Source organism: Furipterus horrens, unplaced genomic scaffold (genome assembly GCF_987537825.1).
Source record: "Furipterus horrens unplaced genomic scaffold, mFurHor1.1.pri manual_scaffold_13, whole genome shotgun sequence".
Classification (NCBI taxonomy): domain Eukaryota; kingdom Metazoa; phylum Chordata; class Mammalia; order Chiroptera; family Furipteridae; genus Furipterus; species Furipterus horrens.
The window spans coordinates 18588235-18608717 of record NW_028327183.1 but is presented as its reverse complement, the minus strand read 5'-3'; the positions used below and the strand labels follow the sequence as shown (position 1 = coordinate 18608717).

Below are 20483 nucleotides of genomic sequence, written 5' to 3'. Positions count from 1 at the left end.
TCCCACGCATGCAAGGAGTTCGGACTAGCCATCAGCCTGACGAAGACGAACGTTATGGCTCAAGGCACGGGGACTCCCCCATGCATCACCATCAACGGATACATCCTGGAGGTTGTCAACGACTTCACTTACCTCGGGTCCACCATCTCGAGCTCTCTGTCAGTTGACTTGGAGGTCAACCGGAGAATCGCCAGGGCAGCCACAGTTATGGCCAAACTGAACCGGCGAGTATGGAACAATTCCAGCCTCACTGAGAAAACCAGACTGCGCATCTACCAAGCCTGCGTACTCAGCACTCTCCTCTATGGCAGCGAGACGTGGACCACCTACGCAAGGCACGAAAGGAAACTCAACAGCTTCCACATGAGGTGCCTGCGACGCGTCCTGCATGTCGCCTGGCAGGATAAGGTCCCCAACACCGAGGTGCTGAAGCGAGCCAACATGAGCAGTTTGCATGCAGTTCTTAGTGAGAGACGCCTTAGGTGGCTCGGCCATGTCAAAAGAATGGATGCAGGCCGTATTCCCAAAGACCTCCTCTACGGCGAGCTAGCAGAAGGCCAGAGGATGACAGGGCGCCCAAAACTGCGGTTCAAAGACATCTGCAAAAAGGACATGGCACAATGCTCCATCAATCTCAACACATGGGAAGTTTAAGCAGAGGACCGCCTAGCCTGGAGGCTCGTGGTCAGACAAGGTACGTCATGCGCGGAGGCTGCGCGCAACGAGGAGGCGGTCCAGAAAAGATCGAGGCGGAAGCAGCGTCAACAGCAGCAACAACAGCCATCTGCCTTCACCTGTAACAAGTGCGGCAGGGATTGTCACTCCCGAGTCCGACTGCACAGCCATTCTCGGCGGTGCAGATAGACTCTCGGGAAGCTACGCCATCGTCTCTCGAGACGGACAGCTGCCGATTCCGAGACCGGGAGATTATCACTTAATGCTCCATTGGTTCATCAGCCTTTTCTGCAGGTTCATCAGCAGGTTGAGCAGGCTGTGCCTTTCTTTGTGGCCTTTCTTCAAGACCTTCCAGGAATGGAGACACATCATCATCATCATAAATCGTAAACTCCAAGTCTTTACCAACAATTCCAATGGAAACATTCTTTGTAGTTAGGTCCTGTTCTGCAGGAAGTGTCTCTCTTAAAGCACGCAGACCATGCTTAACCAATTCATTCAAATTGCACTCTATAAACTCAGACATATGTCTCTCCAAGTAAGTACGAGCTGATTGAGAACGGGCTCCAATGGACATAGCTCTGCAGTCAAAATAGTTAGCAGATAGACAGGTTTGGAAAATATGAGGACCCATATCATCATAACCAGCAATAAGCAGCCCAACGCCATATGGTCTCCGGCCATATCTTTGCGTTGGTATCTGGGTCTTGCTTCCAATTAGAGCTATGAGACGAGACACAGGAAGAGGTCTGTCAAATACAAATCTGGAATCCAAACACTCCTGGCGCATGAAATTACATAACAGTCTAGCATCAGCAGTAAGTCCCGCAATTGAGATACCAATATGGTTGTCAACATGAAGAATTTTTTTCTGATGAGCTGCAAGCTCTGACTGTGCTCTCTTCAAAGCAACCAACACTGCATGGGTTTTTGATTTTAGACCAACTGTGGCTGAACCTTGTTTGACAGCTTCCATTGCATATTCAATTTGATGAATCCTGCCCTGAGGACTCCAAACAGTGACATCATTGTCATACTGGTTGCGAAACATGGTTCCCGGAGACATAGAAGTCGCCTCCTGCAAAGCGGCAGATCACGAAACCAGTAAGTATTTTTTAACCATCGCCGTTTCTATTTCTAAGGCGGTAAATATCGATAGTTTTAACCCACATAAACAAAAGCTCTTTGGGTTATCTCAGTAAGTTTTAAGAATGTAGAGGGGGGAGGTCACATGTTAAAAACATGTTGTGAAAATGATCAGAGTAAGAAATGGCGTAACACCTCGCACCCCCTTCATCACAGCACCTTGTCGGTCAGAAGATCCAGTCCATCTCTGCACTGATAAAAAAAGAAAAGCAGCAGCACAGGACTAGCAAAACAGAAATAACAGAAAACATATAAATGCTGCTGCTGATGACAGCAATTAATTCAACAAAGAGGGGACAAACCGGGGACTGGCAATCTCCTATCATGGAGAAGGAATATTCTGCTAGTAGCGGTTGTGGCTGGCAAATGAAAGAAGTAGAGAAAAATGAAAATGACAAATAGACAACAGAAGAACCTGTGATTGCCCCAGCGTCTGAGAAGGCTGCCTCACTAATTGGTGGTCTACTTCCAGTGAACGATAACAGCAGTTAAGTGAACTAGACTGCAAAGAAGACATCTAAAAAGAGAACAGGATTCAGTTAGCTTACTGAAAATTCAGGATGCAGGTCTTTCATATGAAAGATTTATAGAACTTGGGGATAATGATCTGCTGTGAACTGAGGAGTGCCCTTACATTCACCCTCGGCACTGGAGGGTCCCACACATCCCCAGCTGCCCCGGAGAGAGCGGACACCGTACAGACCCTCTCCCAGGCTCCCAGCGTCATAGTCCATCCTGGAGCATTTTCTCCAGCAAATCCAAGAACAAGTGCAGAGCATGGGGGAGTTGGCCTCAGAAGGAGCAGCTCCCAGGAAGGTAGAAGGGGATTGGGTAGATACCAGAGGCAGTGCATCCATATTGACTACATACAGACCACCTACATCAACCAAGGGATTTGTTCAGTTGCAGGGATAAGGATGGGAGTGCTGGCCAGGTGGGAAGAATCATACCTAATGGAGAAATAGACAGAGAGCGACGGAAGTGGTTGGTGGACCACCCATGCTGTCTGTCATCATTGTAAGTGGATATATTTAAGGTTCAGAGTTGTAGCACCACGGTACCTGTGGTAGTGGGGGGATCAGGGGAGGAAGGAACCCAGTATAGACACAAAGAATCCAGACTGGAGGGCCAGAAGCTGAGAAAGTAAAGTTCTGCAAAAGGCACAGAGAGCAATCCATGGGGTCAGGGCCGTGGGCTCAAATCCCACAGATGTGCACCAGAGGGCATGTTAAACCAGCAACAGAAGCATCCACGATCCATGCTATCATCAACCAGTGCCCTGACCGGGAACTTGCAGCTTGTCAAAGAAAACACATCCCACCATCACTGTGCTTGGCTATGAAGTTTGTCATTGTTTGACAACTACTGTTTGGAGCATGAATTCCAGGCTGTGAGCTATGCTCCACTTGCACTGGGGGTTCTGTAGTGAAGAACCAAAGCAGACCCCGACCCCCACCCCGCCACGCACGGGGCGCCCAGCCTGATGAGGCAGCACAGCATTCCACAGGGCAGATCATCACATACCAACAGGAATAGTCTTGCCTGGCTGAGTCCCACACGAAACGCCTCATCTCTCATCCTATTCATTGTGTTGCTTTTAAGACGACCCCTTTCCCTTACCCTCTGTACCCACCCTTCACGCTCTTTCTCCTGAACCCCAGCCTTTTTTCACAACTCTCACTGCCCTCAGTGATATTTCCAGGATACCATCTAGTCTGTAACTGCCCCTCTTCAGGACCAACCAGGTAAATGTGTAGGGCCCAGTGCTAGAGGAAAACGTGGGGCCTCCTTCTTCAGAAAAATGATTAAACATTTCAAGGCATTAATCCCAGCACAGGGTGTGGGACTGCACAGGCTGCACATCCCCTGGAGCCAGGCCCCCTCTGGACCATGGAGAAATGCACTTGTGACTGCCCGGCACAGTGAAGAACAGAACTAGTGAAGGTCTGTGCCCCCCAGCTTACGATCCCTCGGCTTGTTGTGAGCAGGAGATGGGCCTTCCTCCCTAACTGCTCCCAACAGGACCAGAATCTCACCACTTCCTTTTAAGAGAGAATGAGAAAATTTGTTATAGAACAGAAACCGCATCTGGAATTTAAAAGTTAAGGAAAAACAAGGCCTTAATATTCATCTTAAAAACGAAAGTGAAGTTTTGAAGAGTCCTTCCCGACCACAAAGCTGTGTTCTAAGTCACAGAGCTGGAGCAGCAGGCCCCAGTTTCAAGGCAGGTGAGGATGGGCAGCGTGTTCCCCAGGCTCTCAGTCCAGAGGGGGGATTTCCTGTCTCACCCCCAAGAAGCCCTAAGTCCTGAAGAAGGAAGGCTTCCCAGTGTCACTTTTCTTGGCCAGTGGTTTCCTGAAAATCACGGAAGTCAGGAGACGCTCCTCACCTCAGAAGACAGGCTGTTTCATCAAGGCCTAGGCAGCTGACACAGCTGAGTTCATTAGTAAGCAGCTGAAGAGCCACAGTAAAAATATAAACGGCAAAAGAAACGGTCCCCAAAAGGCAGGGAGGCCACAAGTTCTGGAGAAAGTTTGATACAGCAGAAACTACCTAAGGAGATGAGTTGGTGGGTAAATCCCCAACTTCCTGGTGCCATGGAGCATGGCTCACTCCACCTCACTCAGCATCTGATGAGTGATGAATCAGAAAGCAGTGGAACACCAGGGAAAGAAAAGTACAAAGTCTGGCGTGTCAGGCCCTGACGAGCCCAGGACCACATACTATCCACAACAGTTCAAAAGAGGCAGCCTCCTCCTCTTCTGCACGGAGACAGGAGGCATCACTGTGCCATAGCAGGGGCAGCAAAGAAGGTGTGCAGCCTGTGCTCTACTGGGAACTCACTCAGGACGACCATCACACGCGCCTTCAGAAGGCCATCAGCAGCAAGGCATGGCCCTGCAACCCTGGTGAAGTCAGAAAAGAAAAGAGTGAACTGAAAAAGGTACAGCCTTCCAACCCCAGGTGAGACCGTGTGTGTCCCCCCCACACCCCCCACCGTGGGCACGTGCTGGAAGGACAAGGAAAGCAAGGTAACGAGGAAGGTAGCACTCCCTGCATTCAGTCTGCACACTCTTGGACACGAAGCAGTGAAACCACGCAGGCCTCCACGAAGACCACCAGCAACAAGCCATGTTGAAGCACCGGTAGAAAGTAGCCCATGGGGAAGGAGAAAGAGCAGAAGCTGCTTGAGGAAGTGAAAATGAGCAAGTAGAAAATCCAAGACCTGAAGAAAAAAATTAGAAAAACAAGAAAGGCCATACAAAATGTACATTTGTGTTCTAAACAGGAAAGCCACATACTCTTATTCACGGCACAGAATGTTAAAAGAGCTCTTGCCAGAAGAGGTGGGAACTGCCAGCTTAAGACGTGTTTCAGGACCAACACACCGAGGAGGAGAGCATCTTTCAACAAGCCGTGTCCTTCAAAACAGCTCCAAGAAGTACACAGTCACAAGAAGCTTCCTAGAAGACACCCTCAGCTACCAGAGAGTTCCTCTGGCCCACCCCCCAAAACAAGGTGTGATCTTGCTCCCAGCGTCAGCAAGAAGGCAACATGTGGAGTCACCCTCTTCTTGCTGCAGGAGCCTGGCCTGGACAAGAAGCCCCAACACCAGCTCCTGAGAGCCATCTCAGACCTCCAATGCAGTGCCCAGGCATCCCAACTGGTACAACTGGGGTCCCCCTAATAGATGCAAGAAACCCTTCTCTTCTAAAGAGCTGGGCACCACAGACCACGTGTCATTTTCATAATTTCCATGTTCACACCAAGGTGAAGGTGCCCAGTCCACAGGGGAGAATGCCGCCCCACCTGGGTAAGCCTCGTGTCCATCCACCTAATGGTTCCCCATAGATCTACTAAGAAAATACAATCTGTGCTCTCCCCAAGAAAGAATTTCCCTTTTCCCAAGAGGGTGTATGCAGACAATGATCTGAGGCTTGGAGTTTTAAGGAAACTGACCACTATAAAGACACTGCCAACACTGTTTCTTCCCACCACCAACAACGAGCCAACCTGTAAGGCCCTGCTCGACCCTCACCGGGGGAGTTCCTTATGCCTCAGACAAAGGTCCTAGACCGTCTCCCAGGCTCATCTGAGGCCCCTGCTGTGCTTTGCTGAAACCCTTCACTTTAGCAGGTAAGTGCAAAAGAGCCACCGCGTCACATCATCGAGGAGGAGCCAGCTGATTTCCTACAAGGATGGCCAACCCAGAGCCAGCCCTGCCATCACCTTCCTCAGCAATCCTTACTGGCTATTCCAAGTGAGACTCACCAGACTGGCCCCACCTGAGGAGACTGGCCATTCTCCAGCACTGGCTCCGCTGTCTATATAGCAAATGAAAGGACGCCACACTGTTATGACAGCTTGCACCGCAATCCTTGGTGCCATTCGCCTTCCTTGAAGAAATGTATTCTTGGAGGTGCCATTTGCAATTAACCCCAAACCTGACACACACCCCAGCTCCGGGGCTATATCGTGCAGCCCTCAACACCCTAGTGCCATTGTTCAGACTCCTGTGACAGTAGCCACATTGACTCTGCAGAGAACCACCTCCAATGCTTTAAAATAACCAACAACGTTGCCATGGTGTGCATGCCTTCCCCAATTCTAAACGTTGCAGCATAGCAATGGTGTCACGAGGTGCTGTCACCAAGCTCACAGAGCCAGATGTGCAGGTGGCAGTACAGGTCCACATGACTGCAAGGGGGACTCCGATGGCCACACTCAACACTACTGACATGCACCTCCCAGCACACCAGGCTTCACATCGGTTCTTATTCCCGGGGTCATTGGCAAGATCCCCAAGTACCACAGAGCACAGGACCAACTCAAGGCAAAAACCGGACCAGGTTCCCTTGGTCTAAGGCAATCCACACCCAGAGGCACTCCTTGCTGTATCCACAGCATTTGCAAAGCTTGCCGCCTGGAACCAGGCATCAGAGGCCCAACAGTGAGGGACTATCGTGCCAGTGACCCTGTGACAGAAGGGCTGCCCAGAAGCAAGCTCCATGAGCTTGCAGAAAAAAGCTTCCAAAGTCCGGATGAAACTTCATCACTCATGAGCAATGACACATCCTGGAGTCGTTTTGGAATTCTGGTGAGATGTTAGGCAGATCTAGAAAACTTGAAGCAAGAGGATAGCTAAATAAACCTAAGCCTGATTCATTTGTGCAGGACAATTGATTGTTTTTTGTTTTTTTTTTTTTTTTGTCTTTTTAAATAGAGTCAAAGACCCTCATCATATTTAGGATGCCCCAGCCTAAGTAGTGGGGATCTCCAATGCTTCTGGTTCTTCTTTCACATCAGCTGCCTGCAGGGCCTTCCCCTAAGTAAAGAACTACTGGGTATGAGGTTTGTGGTTTAAAAGAAAAATGTATTCACCACGAAAGAAGATTACCTCAAGGCCTTGCTCCCCACAGAATAAACTGTGTAGTTTTAATTATAGCTCAGGTTTTAATGAGTAGTAAAGGACCGAGTAATTAATATTGCATTGAATGCTTGAAAAATCCTTTAAGTTTGAGTAAAAAGAAATACATTGAAAACTGAGCACCAGTTGGCCCAGCTGCCCAGCAGATTGAGGAACCAGTCATGTGAATGAAACGGCTGGGGTTTGGCATCGACTCTCCATTGGCTTAGATAAACCCTTTGCCATGATTTCCCTGGACCCTCCAGACAGTGCCCAGTGGAGATCACCAGTGCTCAGAAAACAACAGCCACTTAGTGAGGGCTCACTTCACAGGGGACATAGCAAAGCAGTGACTCTCAACCAGAGGCACTTCTGTCCCCCTCTCTGCTCCCCAAGGACATTTGGCAATGTCTGGAAACATCTTTGACTGTCACGACTTGGAGGGGATGTTCTGGCATCACATGGGGAGAGCCAGGGATGCTGCTAGCCAGCCTACAATACACAGTCAGGCACCCCAAGACAAAGAATTACCTGTCCCCAAATGTCAATAGTGCTAAAGCTGAGAAACTCTGGTCAAGAATAAAGCATTTGAATAAATATTAAAAAAAAAAAAAAAAAGATGACAGCATTTGAAACGCCCTAAGCATCCACTCAACTCATGACCCCTCTGATCATCTAAGTGGTCTGTTGGACTCTTCCACTGGGGAAAAAGTACTTGTACACAAATATGCAGACACAAAGCTTTGCAGTTTGGGGCATGGGGCGAGTCAACAATTCCTGATGCCCATTCCTGAGCCTCGCCCCGCCCCCCCATACCAGGTACCCAAGGATATTGAGGTCAAGTATTCTTTTTAGAGAGTTTTCCATTTTTTTTTTATCCTTGTACATAAAAAAAAAAAAAAAAAAAAACCCTCTCAAAAGAAACTTTGGCACATTTTACCTCATTTAAACCTCACAGCCCTCCAGTTGGGTTGGGACTGTGAGGCTCACCATGTAACACAGGAGACTGGGGTGAAGGTAACTTTTCCAAAGTGGCAGAGCTGCAGGTATGGCCCGGACGCTCCGATTCCCCTATGGCTTTCTATCAGGGACCCCTCTCCCCCTCCAGTGCCCTCCCCTCTCTGGGAGATGAAGTCAGCAAAGGGGCCTGGCCAGCCCTATTACCCTGCCCTCACCAGGGCAGAGGTGTGGATGTGGACACCTGGCATGGAGCAGAGGCCACTCCCTTTTCCGGGAGGAGTACCCTGCCCTGAGCCTCCCTCTCTGCTGGGCTCCTGGCTCCCAGCTGCGGGCAGCCAGCCTCACAGTCTCAGTCAGCTCCTTTCCTTCTCCAACCACACTCACCTGTCACCAGGAGCTGACTCATGGAGTAAGCATGTCAGCCCCAAGACCCCTCACCTGTGCTCCCAACCTGCCCACTCAGAAGGCTCAGAGGGCCTCTCTCTGCGCTCCTCTGAGACCAGCAGCCAACCAATATCTGGAAATTAAAGAGTATTGGCAAGTCCCGGAGGTTTCCATGTTTTTTCCTCCATTAAAACTCTCCTTGGTTCTCTCAGTCTCTCTCCGCTTTTGGTTCATTGCATGAGGCTGCTTGTGGACCAGGTGGGGCCTGATGCCCAGGCTCCGACACCCATGGCCCAGAGCTTCTCCTCTGTCCTCATTTCCTGGTGGTCGCCTTTTAGACTGATCACAGGGTTCCTGCTGAAAGCCACCTGGAACGGCACCTTTGCATCCCTGGAGGCCTGTGACAATCAAAAAACTGCCTTCAAGCAATTGTCTTTCAGAAGCATGTTTTTCTTAATTTGCAGATGCACATATACAAATCCAAATGTTTTGTTTCAAAAAACAACAGATTTAACCGATGTTATCCATGCACCAGCCCAGTTTTTTCAAATGTAAAGCTAAGCTCCCTACCCCACCACCCTGCTATTCCTGCCACCCAGCTCTCTCTGGGACAAGCACTATCTGAGTCAACAGAACATCCCATCTCTGGATGTTTCTCACTGAAATGGGACGTTCCTCGAGCCAGAATCAGCATGTCACACTGTCTGGTATGTTTTGACAACTTACAGACCAGGCATTGTACTGCCCACTTCTGGACCCTACCTGAGCTCACCTCTTAAAGGGACCCAGCTCCGTTCCTTGACTGGATGACTTATTCCACCAGCTGTGCATGAGTGGCTTTGGGGAAAGAGCTGGGAAGTGCCCAGCTTAGGATCCGTCCCCACAGTGGGAGAAGGTTTGTTTCTGTGGCCCCGGTCCACTATAGGCAATGCATGAAGTATAAAGCATGGACGGTCAGTACAGCAGCACCACAGCCCTAAATGACTGGGGGCCTGCTCTGTGTGCTAGAACAGGCTGAAAGATATGAACCCACTATTTGGTGGAGGAGAAACGGGGGAGCGGGCCCAGAGAGGGTACGTGAATGTCTCAGGATCATACAGTCACAGTCAATGGTGAGGTAGGGACCAGACCTGCACTCTTGGCCACAGTACATTTGCCAGCTGGTGGCATCATCAGAACCTTCTAACCTCTCACCCGACAGAGAGCAGTTGTGAAGACTGGTCTCCTGCGACACCCTCAACCCGGCCCAGAGAGAAACTGCCAGCTCCTAGGCTGTGAGTTGCTGCATTTCCACTTGTGGGCATCCTGCCACTGGGGTCAGTATCTCCGGTCAATGACAGAGGATTCAGGCACTAGAGGTAGGAATCTAGGTGGGGCCAGACTGCCCCCTGCTGTCTAATTGCTTACAACTCAAACCTTAGTTCTGTCTCTCAGATTTCTTGCGGTCCCTGTCCAGGAAAGCTGAGGGCTGAGTTCAGGGTTTACCCATCCTGGGGAGTTTCTCCTTTCGCTCTAGACCACCCGTGGAGAACCCGCAGGACCCCTGTGGATGGGAAAATCATGACCACCATGTACAAGACACTTTTTCTCTCTTGCTGCATCTCTGAATGTGTCCACTCAGCATCACCTACTGATGGCTTCCTGTAGGCCAGCCACTGGGTCTGGTACTTCGGGACTAGAAATGACAAGACACTGCTCCAACCCAGAAGGAATTTCTTGAGTGAGGCAACAACCAAGGAAGCCTAGTGAGGCAAAGATTTCACACAGGTGAGTGCAGCAGGCTGGGTGGGGAACCAAGTACCAAGGAAATGGGCCAGCGGGACTCTAACAGCCGATGTGGTGATCTCTGAAGAGAAAATAGAGCCACACAGATGTGAAGAGAAAGGAAAGGTATTTCGGGGGGGGGGGGCAGGAATGACACAGCCAATGCCCCTCCTCACTTGTCCCTTGTCCCAGATGCCTCCCCTCCTTCCCTCACTCCTTCCCTCCTACTCACCGTGGTCACAGTGGCTGTTTACCTGAGAATCCACCCACCCCTCCAGGTTGCAGCTTTCCTGTCTGGCCAGGTCCAGGTCTGGCATGGTTCCTGTGATTCTCCCAGCCCTCATACGCTGACCCTGCTAACGAACACCTGGTTTCCTGAATCCTGCATAAGCCTGTCCACAATCTGGGCACTTGAGAATTTGGTAGGTGGGAAATATCTCTTATGCAGGGGATTCAGCAAAGTCTAAATGATCTGTTGCCCCTAAGAAAGAAATCATCCCAAGCAAGGAGAAAACAAAGGTGCAAAGGAGTCATGCCGAGAGAGGTTCAGAGGACAGATCAAGTTCACTCAGGCTGTTATAGCAGGAGGAGGTGGGGCAGAGGGCTATGGACCCCATGGGCAATGGCACCGGTTCGCATGTGTAAGATGGAGAAGGGGAGTTAAGGGCAAAGGTTTGGAGAAGGAAGGCTCAAGATGAGTCTGTGGAACAGTGCAAGGGGGAATCTTTCCCAGTAGGCAGTTGGGAGCCACTCAAGGTCGGAAGCAGGAAAGGGACATCACAAGAAGTGTGTTCATCAAGATTCCCGGGACAGAGGTGTCCCTGCACCGGCTGTGATCAACAACAGCATGCCAGCCAGGGAGGGGGTGCAGGCCTGGCACCAGGCTCCTGTGTGAGCCACTGGGTTCAGCCCCAGGAGCCTCTGTGCTGGGGACGCTGCCTGCAGGGCTCTCCTCTGTTCTTCGGGTCAGAAGCCACCCTGCCCAGGTGAATGAGGATAAACACAGGGCTCCTGCTGAGCTAGGAGAGAGCACAACGCAGGCCTTTGCCCTGAATCTGCCCCTGAACCACTAAGTCACCTTTAAAAAGCTCCCTCTTCTCAGCCTCCAAGGCCTTCTGATGGCCACACTACACCCTCCAAGTCAACCAAGGACCTTTTGCATTCCTAGGTTCACACTATGGGCTTTTGTGGAAGACGTCATTAGAAACTGAAACACAGACATGTTGAGCAAGGTCCTGGATCATGCCCCAAGCACACATCAGCTCCAGCTGGCACTAGTGCTGGGATCCAGGCACCTGCCCCTGGCCCAGCTGGCTTGGCTGCTCCTCCAGGCCTCCCTGCTTTCCCGGATCCTTCCTGTCCCCAGGCCAACCTGGAATTTTTCACCTCACTCATGCTGTTCCCAGGACTCTGGGACTGAGGCCATCAAGGAAATATTTTCAGCATAAGGGCAGCGAGGAGTCCATTCCTGGCAGAGTGGGTCCTGGGGGCGCAGGGAAACCCATCCACCCTGGGCAGCACGAGCAGCATCATTTCTTTCTTTTTCTGATCAGCTTGAGTTTGAATGTGCAGGAACAGAATGGCCACCAGGGGGCAGCAGAAGATAAAAGCTCTAACTGAAAACAGCTATTTTTGTCTCAATTCTCTGCACACCGGGTAGAGCAGTGGTTCCCAACCTTGGCTGCACATTGGATTCACCAGAGGAGCTTTAAACAATACTGATACCAGGTTCCCAACTCCATAAATTAACTTAATTGGTCCGGGGTGCAACTCTAGCATCTCACTTTTTAATTTTTAAGATGGGAAAAGAGGTAGAGGAGGAGGAGCAACCTCGCAGACCATTCTCCTTTCAGCAAGGGCAGAGAACCATTGGGCTAGATCTCTGTCACTCAAAGCGTGGTTCCCAAACCAGCAGCACCTGAAGCTTGTAAGAAATGCAAAATCTCAGGGCACATCCAAACCTACTGACTCAGAATCTGCATTTCTAACAAGATCTCCAGAGAATTCACGAGATTAGAGTTTGAGGAATGCTGGTCCTAGTAACCAGAAGGGCCCTTGGGGGGTTTCTAGTCCAGTGCCATATCTAAAGCTTATAGCTGCAAAGACTGAAGCCCAGACGGAAGAATCCATATGCCCATGGTCATGAGCCACGCATTTGTTGGGATGGCGCAAACCTCACGACCCTGATCCCAGTCCACAGCACCCTGCTTCTCCAGCCCAGTGCTGGGCCTGAGCACCAGATGGCAATAAATGGCGGCAGAAATGTGGGGGGGTTGGGAACTTCCCAATAGCTCTCAGCACACGGACTGTGGCAATCCCAGAAATGGCTAAGATGGCATACCTGGCTCAAGGTGCTTCCATCCTTGTATATAACTTGGGACATACACATGATATGAGCCAAGTACAACCTCTCACCTTGAGTCAGGCTGTGGGATGGTCTCTAAGTCTAGAAAAACAGAGAAGGGAGAAAGATCAGTGCAGATCTATAACCTGGAAAGGGTGAGCTTGCTAAGGGAGAGGGTTAGATTTCAGTGGCTGGTATGGGGAGGGGCAGTATTTCAGGCCAAAAGACCAGGATGAGCAAAGGGTATTAACAGAGCAGAAAAGGGATCAGTGACCAGGGTACCAGGTAAATTTCCTACATCAGTGAGCAATAAAGCTGGGTTAGGATGGCAGCTCAGAGCACAGAAAGGGTCCTGAAAGCAGAGGACTGCGGGGTAGAGCTGATTCAGTCCCCAGGATGAAGGTCACAGGAAGCCATGGAAGGTGCTTAAGCCAGAGGAAGAGGATTGGCCTTAGAAAGCCCTTCTGGGGTGTACTGAACATAGCGCAATGGAGACTAGGACTACGGGAACCCTCACACTGGGAGCTCACTTGAGAACGTGGCTCAGGTTCATGCACCTCAAAGTCACAGGTATTTGGCAGAGCCTTGGCCGTGAGAAGGCATTCTGCAGATGACCGTCTTCAATGGGAGGCCAGCCTTTAACCCAAGGGCCATTTAGTACTCAAGGTCCTGATGAGAACAGGAATTGTAAATCATGGTCTTGTGACCTTGAGCTATATCACAGTGGGGATGACAACAGGAACTCCCTCCTAAGGTCACAGTGAGAACTGGCTGTGATAACACACAATGCATACCTGGCATCTAGCTGGTGCTCCATACCATGACGACTCCATTCCACTTAAAACCTGCTCTCCCCGGGGTCTCTGTGACTTGCATGCCTCAGTATCCTCTGCAGCCCCATCAGTTGTTCCTGCAATCTCTTCTTACGTGTAATTAATGGGAACATTTGTTGAGTACATATGAAAGCAGTTTATACGAGCTCACTTAATCCTACAATAATGCTTTAAAATAGGTTTTGTTCATATCCCAGTTTAAAGGTGAGGAAACTCAAGGACAGAGCTCCCAGGTGCACAGCACAGGAGTTTAAGTTTGGTTATTGGATCAAGCACCCCTCTCCTAGCCACGCTGTCGTAAGGCCTCCGAGCTGAGACAGCCCAGGACCTCCTCCAAGAAATCCGAGCCACACTTTCTCCTCCATAACCCCTCCTCTGACTGTGTGGTGCCAACCTCTATTCTTCGTTTTGAACCTTCATCTTACCCTTTGACTGACAGACCCACATTTCCAAAGGCCAGTGGGATACAGCTACAGGAATGTCTTCCCTGGAAACCCAGCCAGCCCCAAGCTCCCACCCGTTCCTCTAGCCTGAGCCCCGGGTAGCTCATTGCTTTTATCTCCATTACAGCACTAAGTTCATTCTACCCAGAAGTCTAGTTCAGCATGGCCGAGCTGGGCCCCTGCCCCTGACAGTGGGATCCTGGCGAGCAGGAATCTCTCCTCAGGGGGGCTTCTCACAGACCTGAGCACAGTGAACACAGGACTTACCCAGCTCTCAGACCAGTGTCCCCTCCCAGCAACCCCATTTGGCTCCCAGCACAACTGGTCATCTGATCTTCTAAGCTCTGAAACTCTGCCCTTGACCATCAATCCCCCAACGGTCCTCTCTGTCCAGAACTGCCACCCAACTGCCTCTTAGATTGTTCACTTCCCCACATTCCAACAGACCAACTGCTCCTCAGCTGTTGATATTTTGGAAGAGTACTGGCCAGTAATTTTGTAGACTGTCCCTCAGTGTGGTTTCATCTACTATTTCCTTATAAATAAATCCTGATGATGCACTGGGGGCAAGAATAACACAAATGATGTTCTGTCCTCAGTACACTGTATCAACATGTATCACCGTGGCGGGTTTTAACTGTGTTGACTTGGAAAAGGTGATACCTGGCAGGCTTCCCCACTGAAGAATTACAATTTTCTCTTGATGATTCTTAGCTGTCATTATTATTACTGTGCTGTTTGCCAAGTGGTGATTCCCCCGCCTGTCAATATATAGATGTACGTAGATATACTATATACATAATATAAACATATGTATACACAGCCAATTATTTCTATCAGAATGGACTCACAGATATTTTACTCTATGAGTTATAATCAATTACTATCAATATTTATTTATTTTGCCAAAAGGATCCCAGATTTGGCCACTGGGAGCACTTTCAAGTTCACTCCTGAGTCCTCCTGCCAGCCTTCAACATTTGTGAGTCCTTCTAACTTCCTGGTACTGCAACAACCAGGAGTTCACTCTGACACCTTTGATTCCAGCACAACACCAAGGATTCATTCTCGCCATCCCCCTTTCCTCACTCATAACTCCTTCCTCCACCCTCAAGAAACCTGCCTCTTCCACAATGTACTTACTCAACCTACTTAGTCCTACAACACAGTACATTAAAGGCTTTCAGAAATGCTAAACCATTCCCCTGTGAAAAACAAACTTACTAACTAAAGTACAACACCTATGTGCAGACTTTTTGGGGGGTGGTTTCCAGCCTTACATTATCTGATAGAAATATTGTCTTCACCAGTTACACAGCTGAGGTATTTTCTTCTTCACCTCCTTCAGTGTGGTTATATTATTTATCTGACAGATAGTGAGGTTCATGGGTTACTTTTATATTCCATTTCAGATTACCCCCACATCCTGGTCAATTTCAATTATTTATTTTAGGGGTAGATGAAACAAGGTTATGTTTCCAAATGTCAGAACAATATAAAAAGGTGCATAAAGAGAGGCATCACCCACCTTCTCCCTTCTACCCCATTCCTGTTCACCCATTTCCCCACCTTGGTGACTAATTTCATGGTTTCCAGTTTATCCCTCCAATATTTCTTTTCGCACAAGTGAGCAGAGACATGTATAATTTTATAATCCTTTCTTGTTTGTGTACTATAGATTGTCTGCCCTTTGAGTTTTTCACTTAACAGTGAAATTCACCCCATATAAGTTCATAGAAAACTTCCTTATTCTTTATTACAATGCGTAGCCTCACACTTCATGATGGTAGATTTCAAGACCTTGCCCCTCGCGGGGTGGGGGGGGGTGTTCTCCTTTCTTACTCATGCCCGCTGCTGCAGAATCCCGAGAATCCTATAGATAAAGTCAGGACATCATGTCTGAGCTAAGTGTTAAGAGAGAAAGAAGATGGTAAAACAATTCCTGGGGAAGAAGAAAAGGGAGCCCCCCCACCCCAAACATTCCTTGGTGCCTGCTCTGTCCCTCAGCTCCTCACTCCCTGCCCACCACAGTTCTGGGGCATCTCTGATGTCTGACCCCTACAATAGCCTCTCCACGGGTCGCACCTGCCTCTCCTCACAGGTCCTCCCCTCTCTGACCTTGGCCATGTCCCCTGCAGTTCTCACCACTCACCCAACTCACACACCCAACCCCAACACTGACCCCTAGATCAGCAAGTTCTATGCAGGCCTGTCTACAATGTGCACATTTCAGAAATCAATAAGCTAAACTAGTTCTTGTGTACCTGTTGCAGAGGATCCCAAAAACTGCAAACCAACCTCTGCCCCAAAGAAAGAGAAGTCATCTTAAGGGAAGAGTAAGGGAGCAAAGCAGTGATGAAGAGAGAAGCACTCTCTGCCAGTTCTGGGCCACTGTGCAAGAGGAGCCCAGGAAGGAGGGACTCGGTGGATGGCTGCCATCAGTCAGATCAGGGTGAGGGAGGAGGTGGGAAGAAGGCAGGAGCGAAGGCTGGGAGGCAGGAAGGCAGCGGATAGATCTGCAGAACTGTGCACACATGGTCGGTTTCTCTGGATGGTAGGCTGAGGGTCAGCCTTACGGTTGCCGGCCCTGGGGAATATTTCTCCAAAGGCTGAGAGGAGCCACTCAAGATTAGGTGCAAGGACACCTTGAAAAATGTATTCAGGGAGATTCCTCAGACAAACTGAGTCTGTCCCTCTTCAACTTCTCAAGGTGGGGGGAGCTCTGGTTGCACCTAAGAACCCCTCCACTGGGGACACTGCCTGTCCCGCACACCGTCAGTGTCTGCCTCCAGTTCCGGGGGGCAGAATTCGGAGCACCCCAGAGTGAACAAGAGGGGAAGGCACTAGGCCAAATCTCAGGAGTAGCTGAGAGAGAGCCAACGCCGAGCTGCAGATGCTCCCAGCAGTGCTCTTTGCTCGCTGCACACTCTCCCCCCGGTACTAAGTCTGGACAGGAGACGGAAGCAGAGGGTGGCCTGGGGGAGTCGTCCAGAACACCCCCCCTGACCCATCCTTGTGTATGTGGTGTTCCCAGGGTGGTTCGATCCTGTCCCTGGACCACAGAGCGCCCAGTCAATCAGAGGAGGAGATGGGACTGAGAACCTCAAACCACAGGATGCACTACAGTCGTTAAGCCCCCAGGAAACCGGGGAGCGGGGGAGGGGGGAGTCCGTGTGAGCTGCTGCGCCAGAGATGACCTGAAACCTGTTTCTGGTGGAGCACCAAAACCCAGAAAGGGGCAAGTGGGGGCAAGGGGGCTCGTCCTACCAGTATGAAAATATATCCTTGCTCTGGTGAAAGTAAGAACTCCACAAGAGCTAAGAGAAAGAATAAACCAGCACGTCCAAGGCAGTCCTCTTAGCCCCTCGGAACCTTGGGTAAATGGGGCGGGCGACATTCCTCCGGGGCCATCCCTCGGGGCAGCGGCAGCAGACCCTTCCCTGAGGTGCTTACACGCTCTGCCCTCCACCCAGGCCCCTTTCCTCCTCCTGCCTTTGCTGGCGACGACATGGAAACCCTGCGCAGCGGGAAAGGTGCTACTCTCCCGCCCTTCCAGAAGAGACGCCCCTATTTGCAATGAGGAAGCAAAACTATTTGAAAGAAAAGAGAAAAAACAAATACACGGGGTTTAATAAACAAAATATCTGACAAATCCAAGGTAACCATAGTTTCTTCCCTCTATTTTCCTACTGAATTCACATCCACAAGTCCTCTAGATTCTTCTCTCCCTTCCCCTACCTCACCCCTGCCTGAAATCCAGCACAGGGCCTGGAGGTTTCACACCCCGAACTCCCCCCGCCCCTCTCTCCTTTCATCCCCCGCCTCCCATGCCCCCGGGCTTCGCGGGGCCCTGCTCAGCCTTGCTCAGGGGCGCCCCCAGACGCCCCGCAGCGGTGTGGCCCCCGTCGGCCTTCGTCCACCCCGACCGACACCTGCTGTCTATCAGCCACGCCGGCCTGAGCTCGCCTCCCGCCCGCGCCCGCGCCCGCGCAAGCGATGGTCGGGTCGCCGTAGGGACCGACGACCGCAGCTCCGACGGCCGCGCCCAGTGCCCGTCCTTGTCTCCGCCGCCGGCACCAGCCGAAGCGCGACGCATCCACGGAGTGTCCAAGCGGGCTCACCCCTCGAGGCCGGTGTCCCTGCCGGGCCCTCGCGTTGGCCAGCCCCGCTTCTTCAGTTCCCGCTTCCCAACCTCGGGAGCCCCGGGGCACGCGACGGCTCGGTGCCCACCTTCTCCTGGGGTCCCGCGGCGGCTCGGGTCCCGGCCGCACGGGGATGTGCGGAGACCGCCCCTCTCCCGGAAGAGCGGTCCGCTCCCTTCCCCACGTGGCCCTCAAATAGCCCCACGTGTCCGCAGGGTCGGGCGGCTTAGGGATCCGCGGGAAGCCGGGAAGCCGCCGGGTCTCTCCGGGAGAGACCGATACTCCGGCGGTAACTCGGCCCGAGAACGGGGCTGAAGGCGTTTTGTCTTTAGGGGCAAGTAAGACGCCCCACCTCAGCGGCGCACTTGGCGCAGTGGGCAGCGCGCCAGTCTCACAACCTGAAGGCCCTGAGTTCGAGCCTCAGCGACGGCCTATGGCTAGCCGGCCGGACGCTCCCGGAAAACTGACGAAACTCTGCTCGCCCCCTCCCCGCGCCACACACACGACTGGCAAATGAAAGTCACAGCCACCGGGAAATGGATATATCGCGGAGGAGTGGTTCAATCCCCTTTGCGACATCTGTGAAAATCAGTCTCCTCCTGGACCACTTCTGACCTCCTTTTTCCCCAACTTGCTGGGAGCAAGGCGGTACCCCAGGTTCTTCTTCAGCTGTCTGCAGAGACTGTGTCCTCCCTCCATTCTAGACCCCGCTTCCAAGAGGCAGGAAGGCTTGGGCAGTCACTTGCTGGTCCCCTTGTGTGGTCCAGGAGAGCGAGGTGGGGCGAGACTGTGCTGCCCCGGGAATGACCAAGCCTTAAGCATAGCTTTGGCTGAATCTTTTTTTTTTTTTTTTTTTAGTAGGATTTTATATGGAGCCAAACCGACGACATATGCTGGGGAGCAAGATCTCAAGTGTTCCTTGAATCCTTCAATTTTTGATTATTCAGTTTACAGTAGCTCTCAATTACTTTGTGATTTAGTCTCTATTAGTTCTTAATTTCAAAAGTATGAACATTTCTAGTTTTCATTTTACTAATAATTTCTATCTTAATTGCATTGTGGTCATAAAATATATTCTGTAAATTAAATGATCTGAAACTTATGACTCAGGATATGGTCAAGTTTTGTAAATGTTTTGTGTCTGTGAAAAATAATGTATTCTGTAGTGGTTGTATGAATTGTTCTAACTTTTCTAATTGTTATTCAACTCTACTATAATTTTTTGTCTGTTTAAACTATTAATTACTGTAAGAGAAAGATTTTTCTACTTTTGTCAATTTTTCTTTATAAATGTTGAGACTACATTAATAAATGCATAGAACATAATAGAATTTTTGTATCTTCCTGGTGAATCCAGCATTTAGGAAGTGTTCACTTTTATCTCAGATATTGCTCTTTTAGAGCATATGTGACCTAAAATTAATATATCAGCTGGCCTTAATTTAGTGTGTAATGAAATACCTTTTAATTTCATACTTTTTATCCTTATATTTTAAACATATACTTGAGAATTTTTAAAATCCAGTCATATAATATCAATAGAAAGAGTACACTCTAAAATAATGGTAAAAAGTATAGTATAGTAAATATGTAAGCCAGTAACATAACCATTTGTTATTCAAGTATTATATACTATACATAATTGTATGTGCTGTACTTTTATATGTATGTTTGTTTACATCACGATCACCACACATGTAAGGCTTTGGGCTCTGACATCACAATGGCTACGTCACTAGGTGACAGGAATTTTTCAGCTCCACTACAATCTTACAGGACCACTGTTGTACATGCCTCCCCACATTGAATGGAACAGTTGTTACGTGGAACCTGACTGCATATCCATAAAACCACAATTTGTTTACCTATTCATCCATGAATGGATATTATAAATTTTGGTGTCTATTTGTTCCTATACCCAAGTAGGATAGGTCTACTGTTGGCTTTTACCCTTTGTATCATATTTTTCCATAGATGCTAGTTACTTACATTATTTAGAGGCATACTGGCTACAGCACAGTAGGCGAACTACTGCCAGCAGACCAATCTGGCCACTGCCTGTTTTTATAAATAAAATTTTATTGGAACACAGTCCTACACATTCATTTATGTGTTGTCTATGGCTGCTTTCATGCTACAGCAGTGAAGTTGGGTAATTGGGGCAAAGACCATATGGCAAAGCCTAAAATATTTATTACCTGGCTCTTTAAGTTTTCTGTTTCCAGGGCTATAATAACAAAGACACTCTGAAATTTATAACAGCTCCAATATAAATTTATTTCTCTTCCATGTAATAGTCTGAAGTGGGCAGCTTTTCTCCACGCTTGTGGACACAGGATGTTTCCACCTTACTGTTCTGCAGTCTTTGGAGCTTCCATATCATTT

The 20483-nt window shown here is 49.7% G+C and overlaps 1 pseudogene; it reads right to left on the bottom strand.

Annotated features, from left to right (window-relative positions):
* Positions 1-922: 922 nt before the first annotated feature.
* Positions 923-1771, bottom strand: LOC149994178 (proteasome subunit alpha type-1 pseudogene; annotated as a pseudogene).
* Between the last annotated feature and the right edge of the window lie 18712 nt (positions 1772-20483).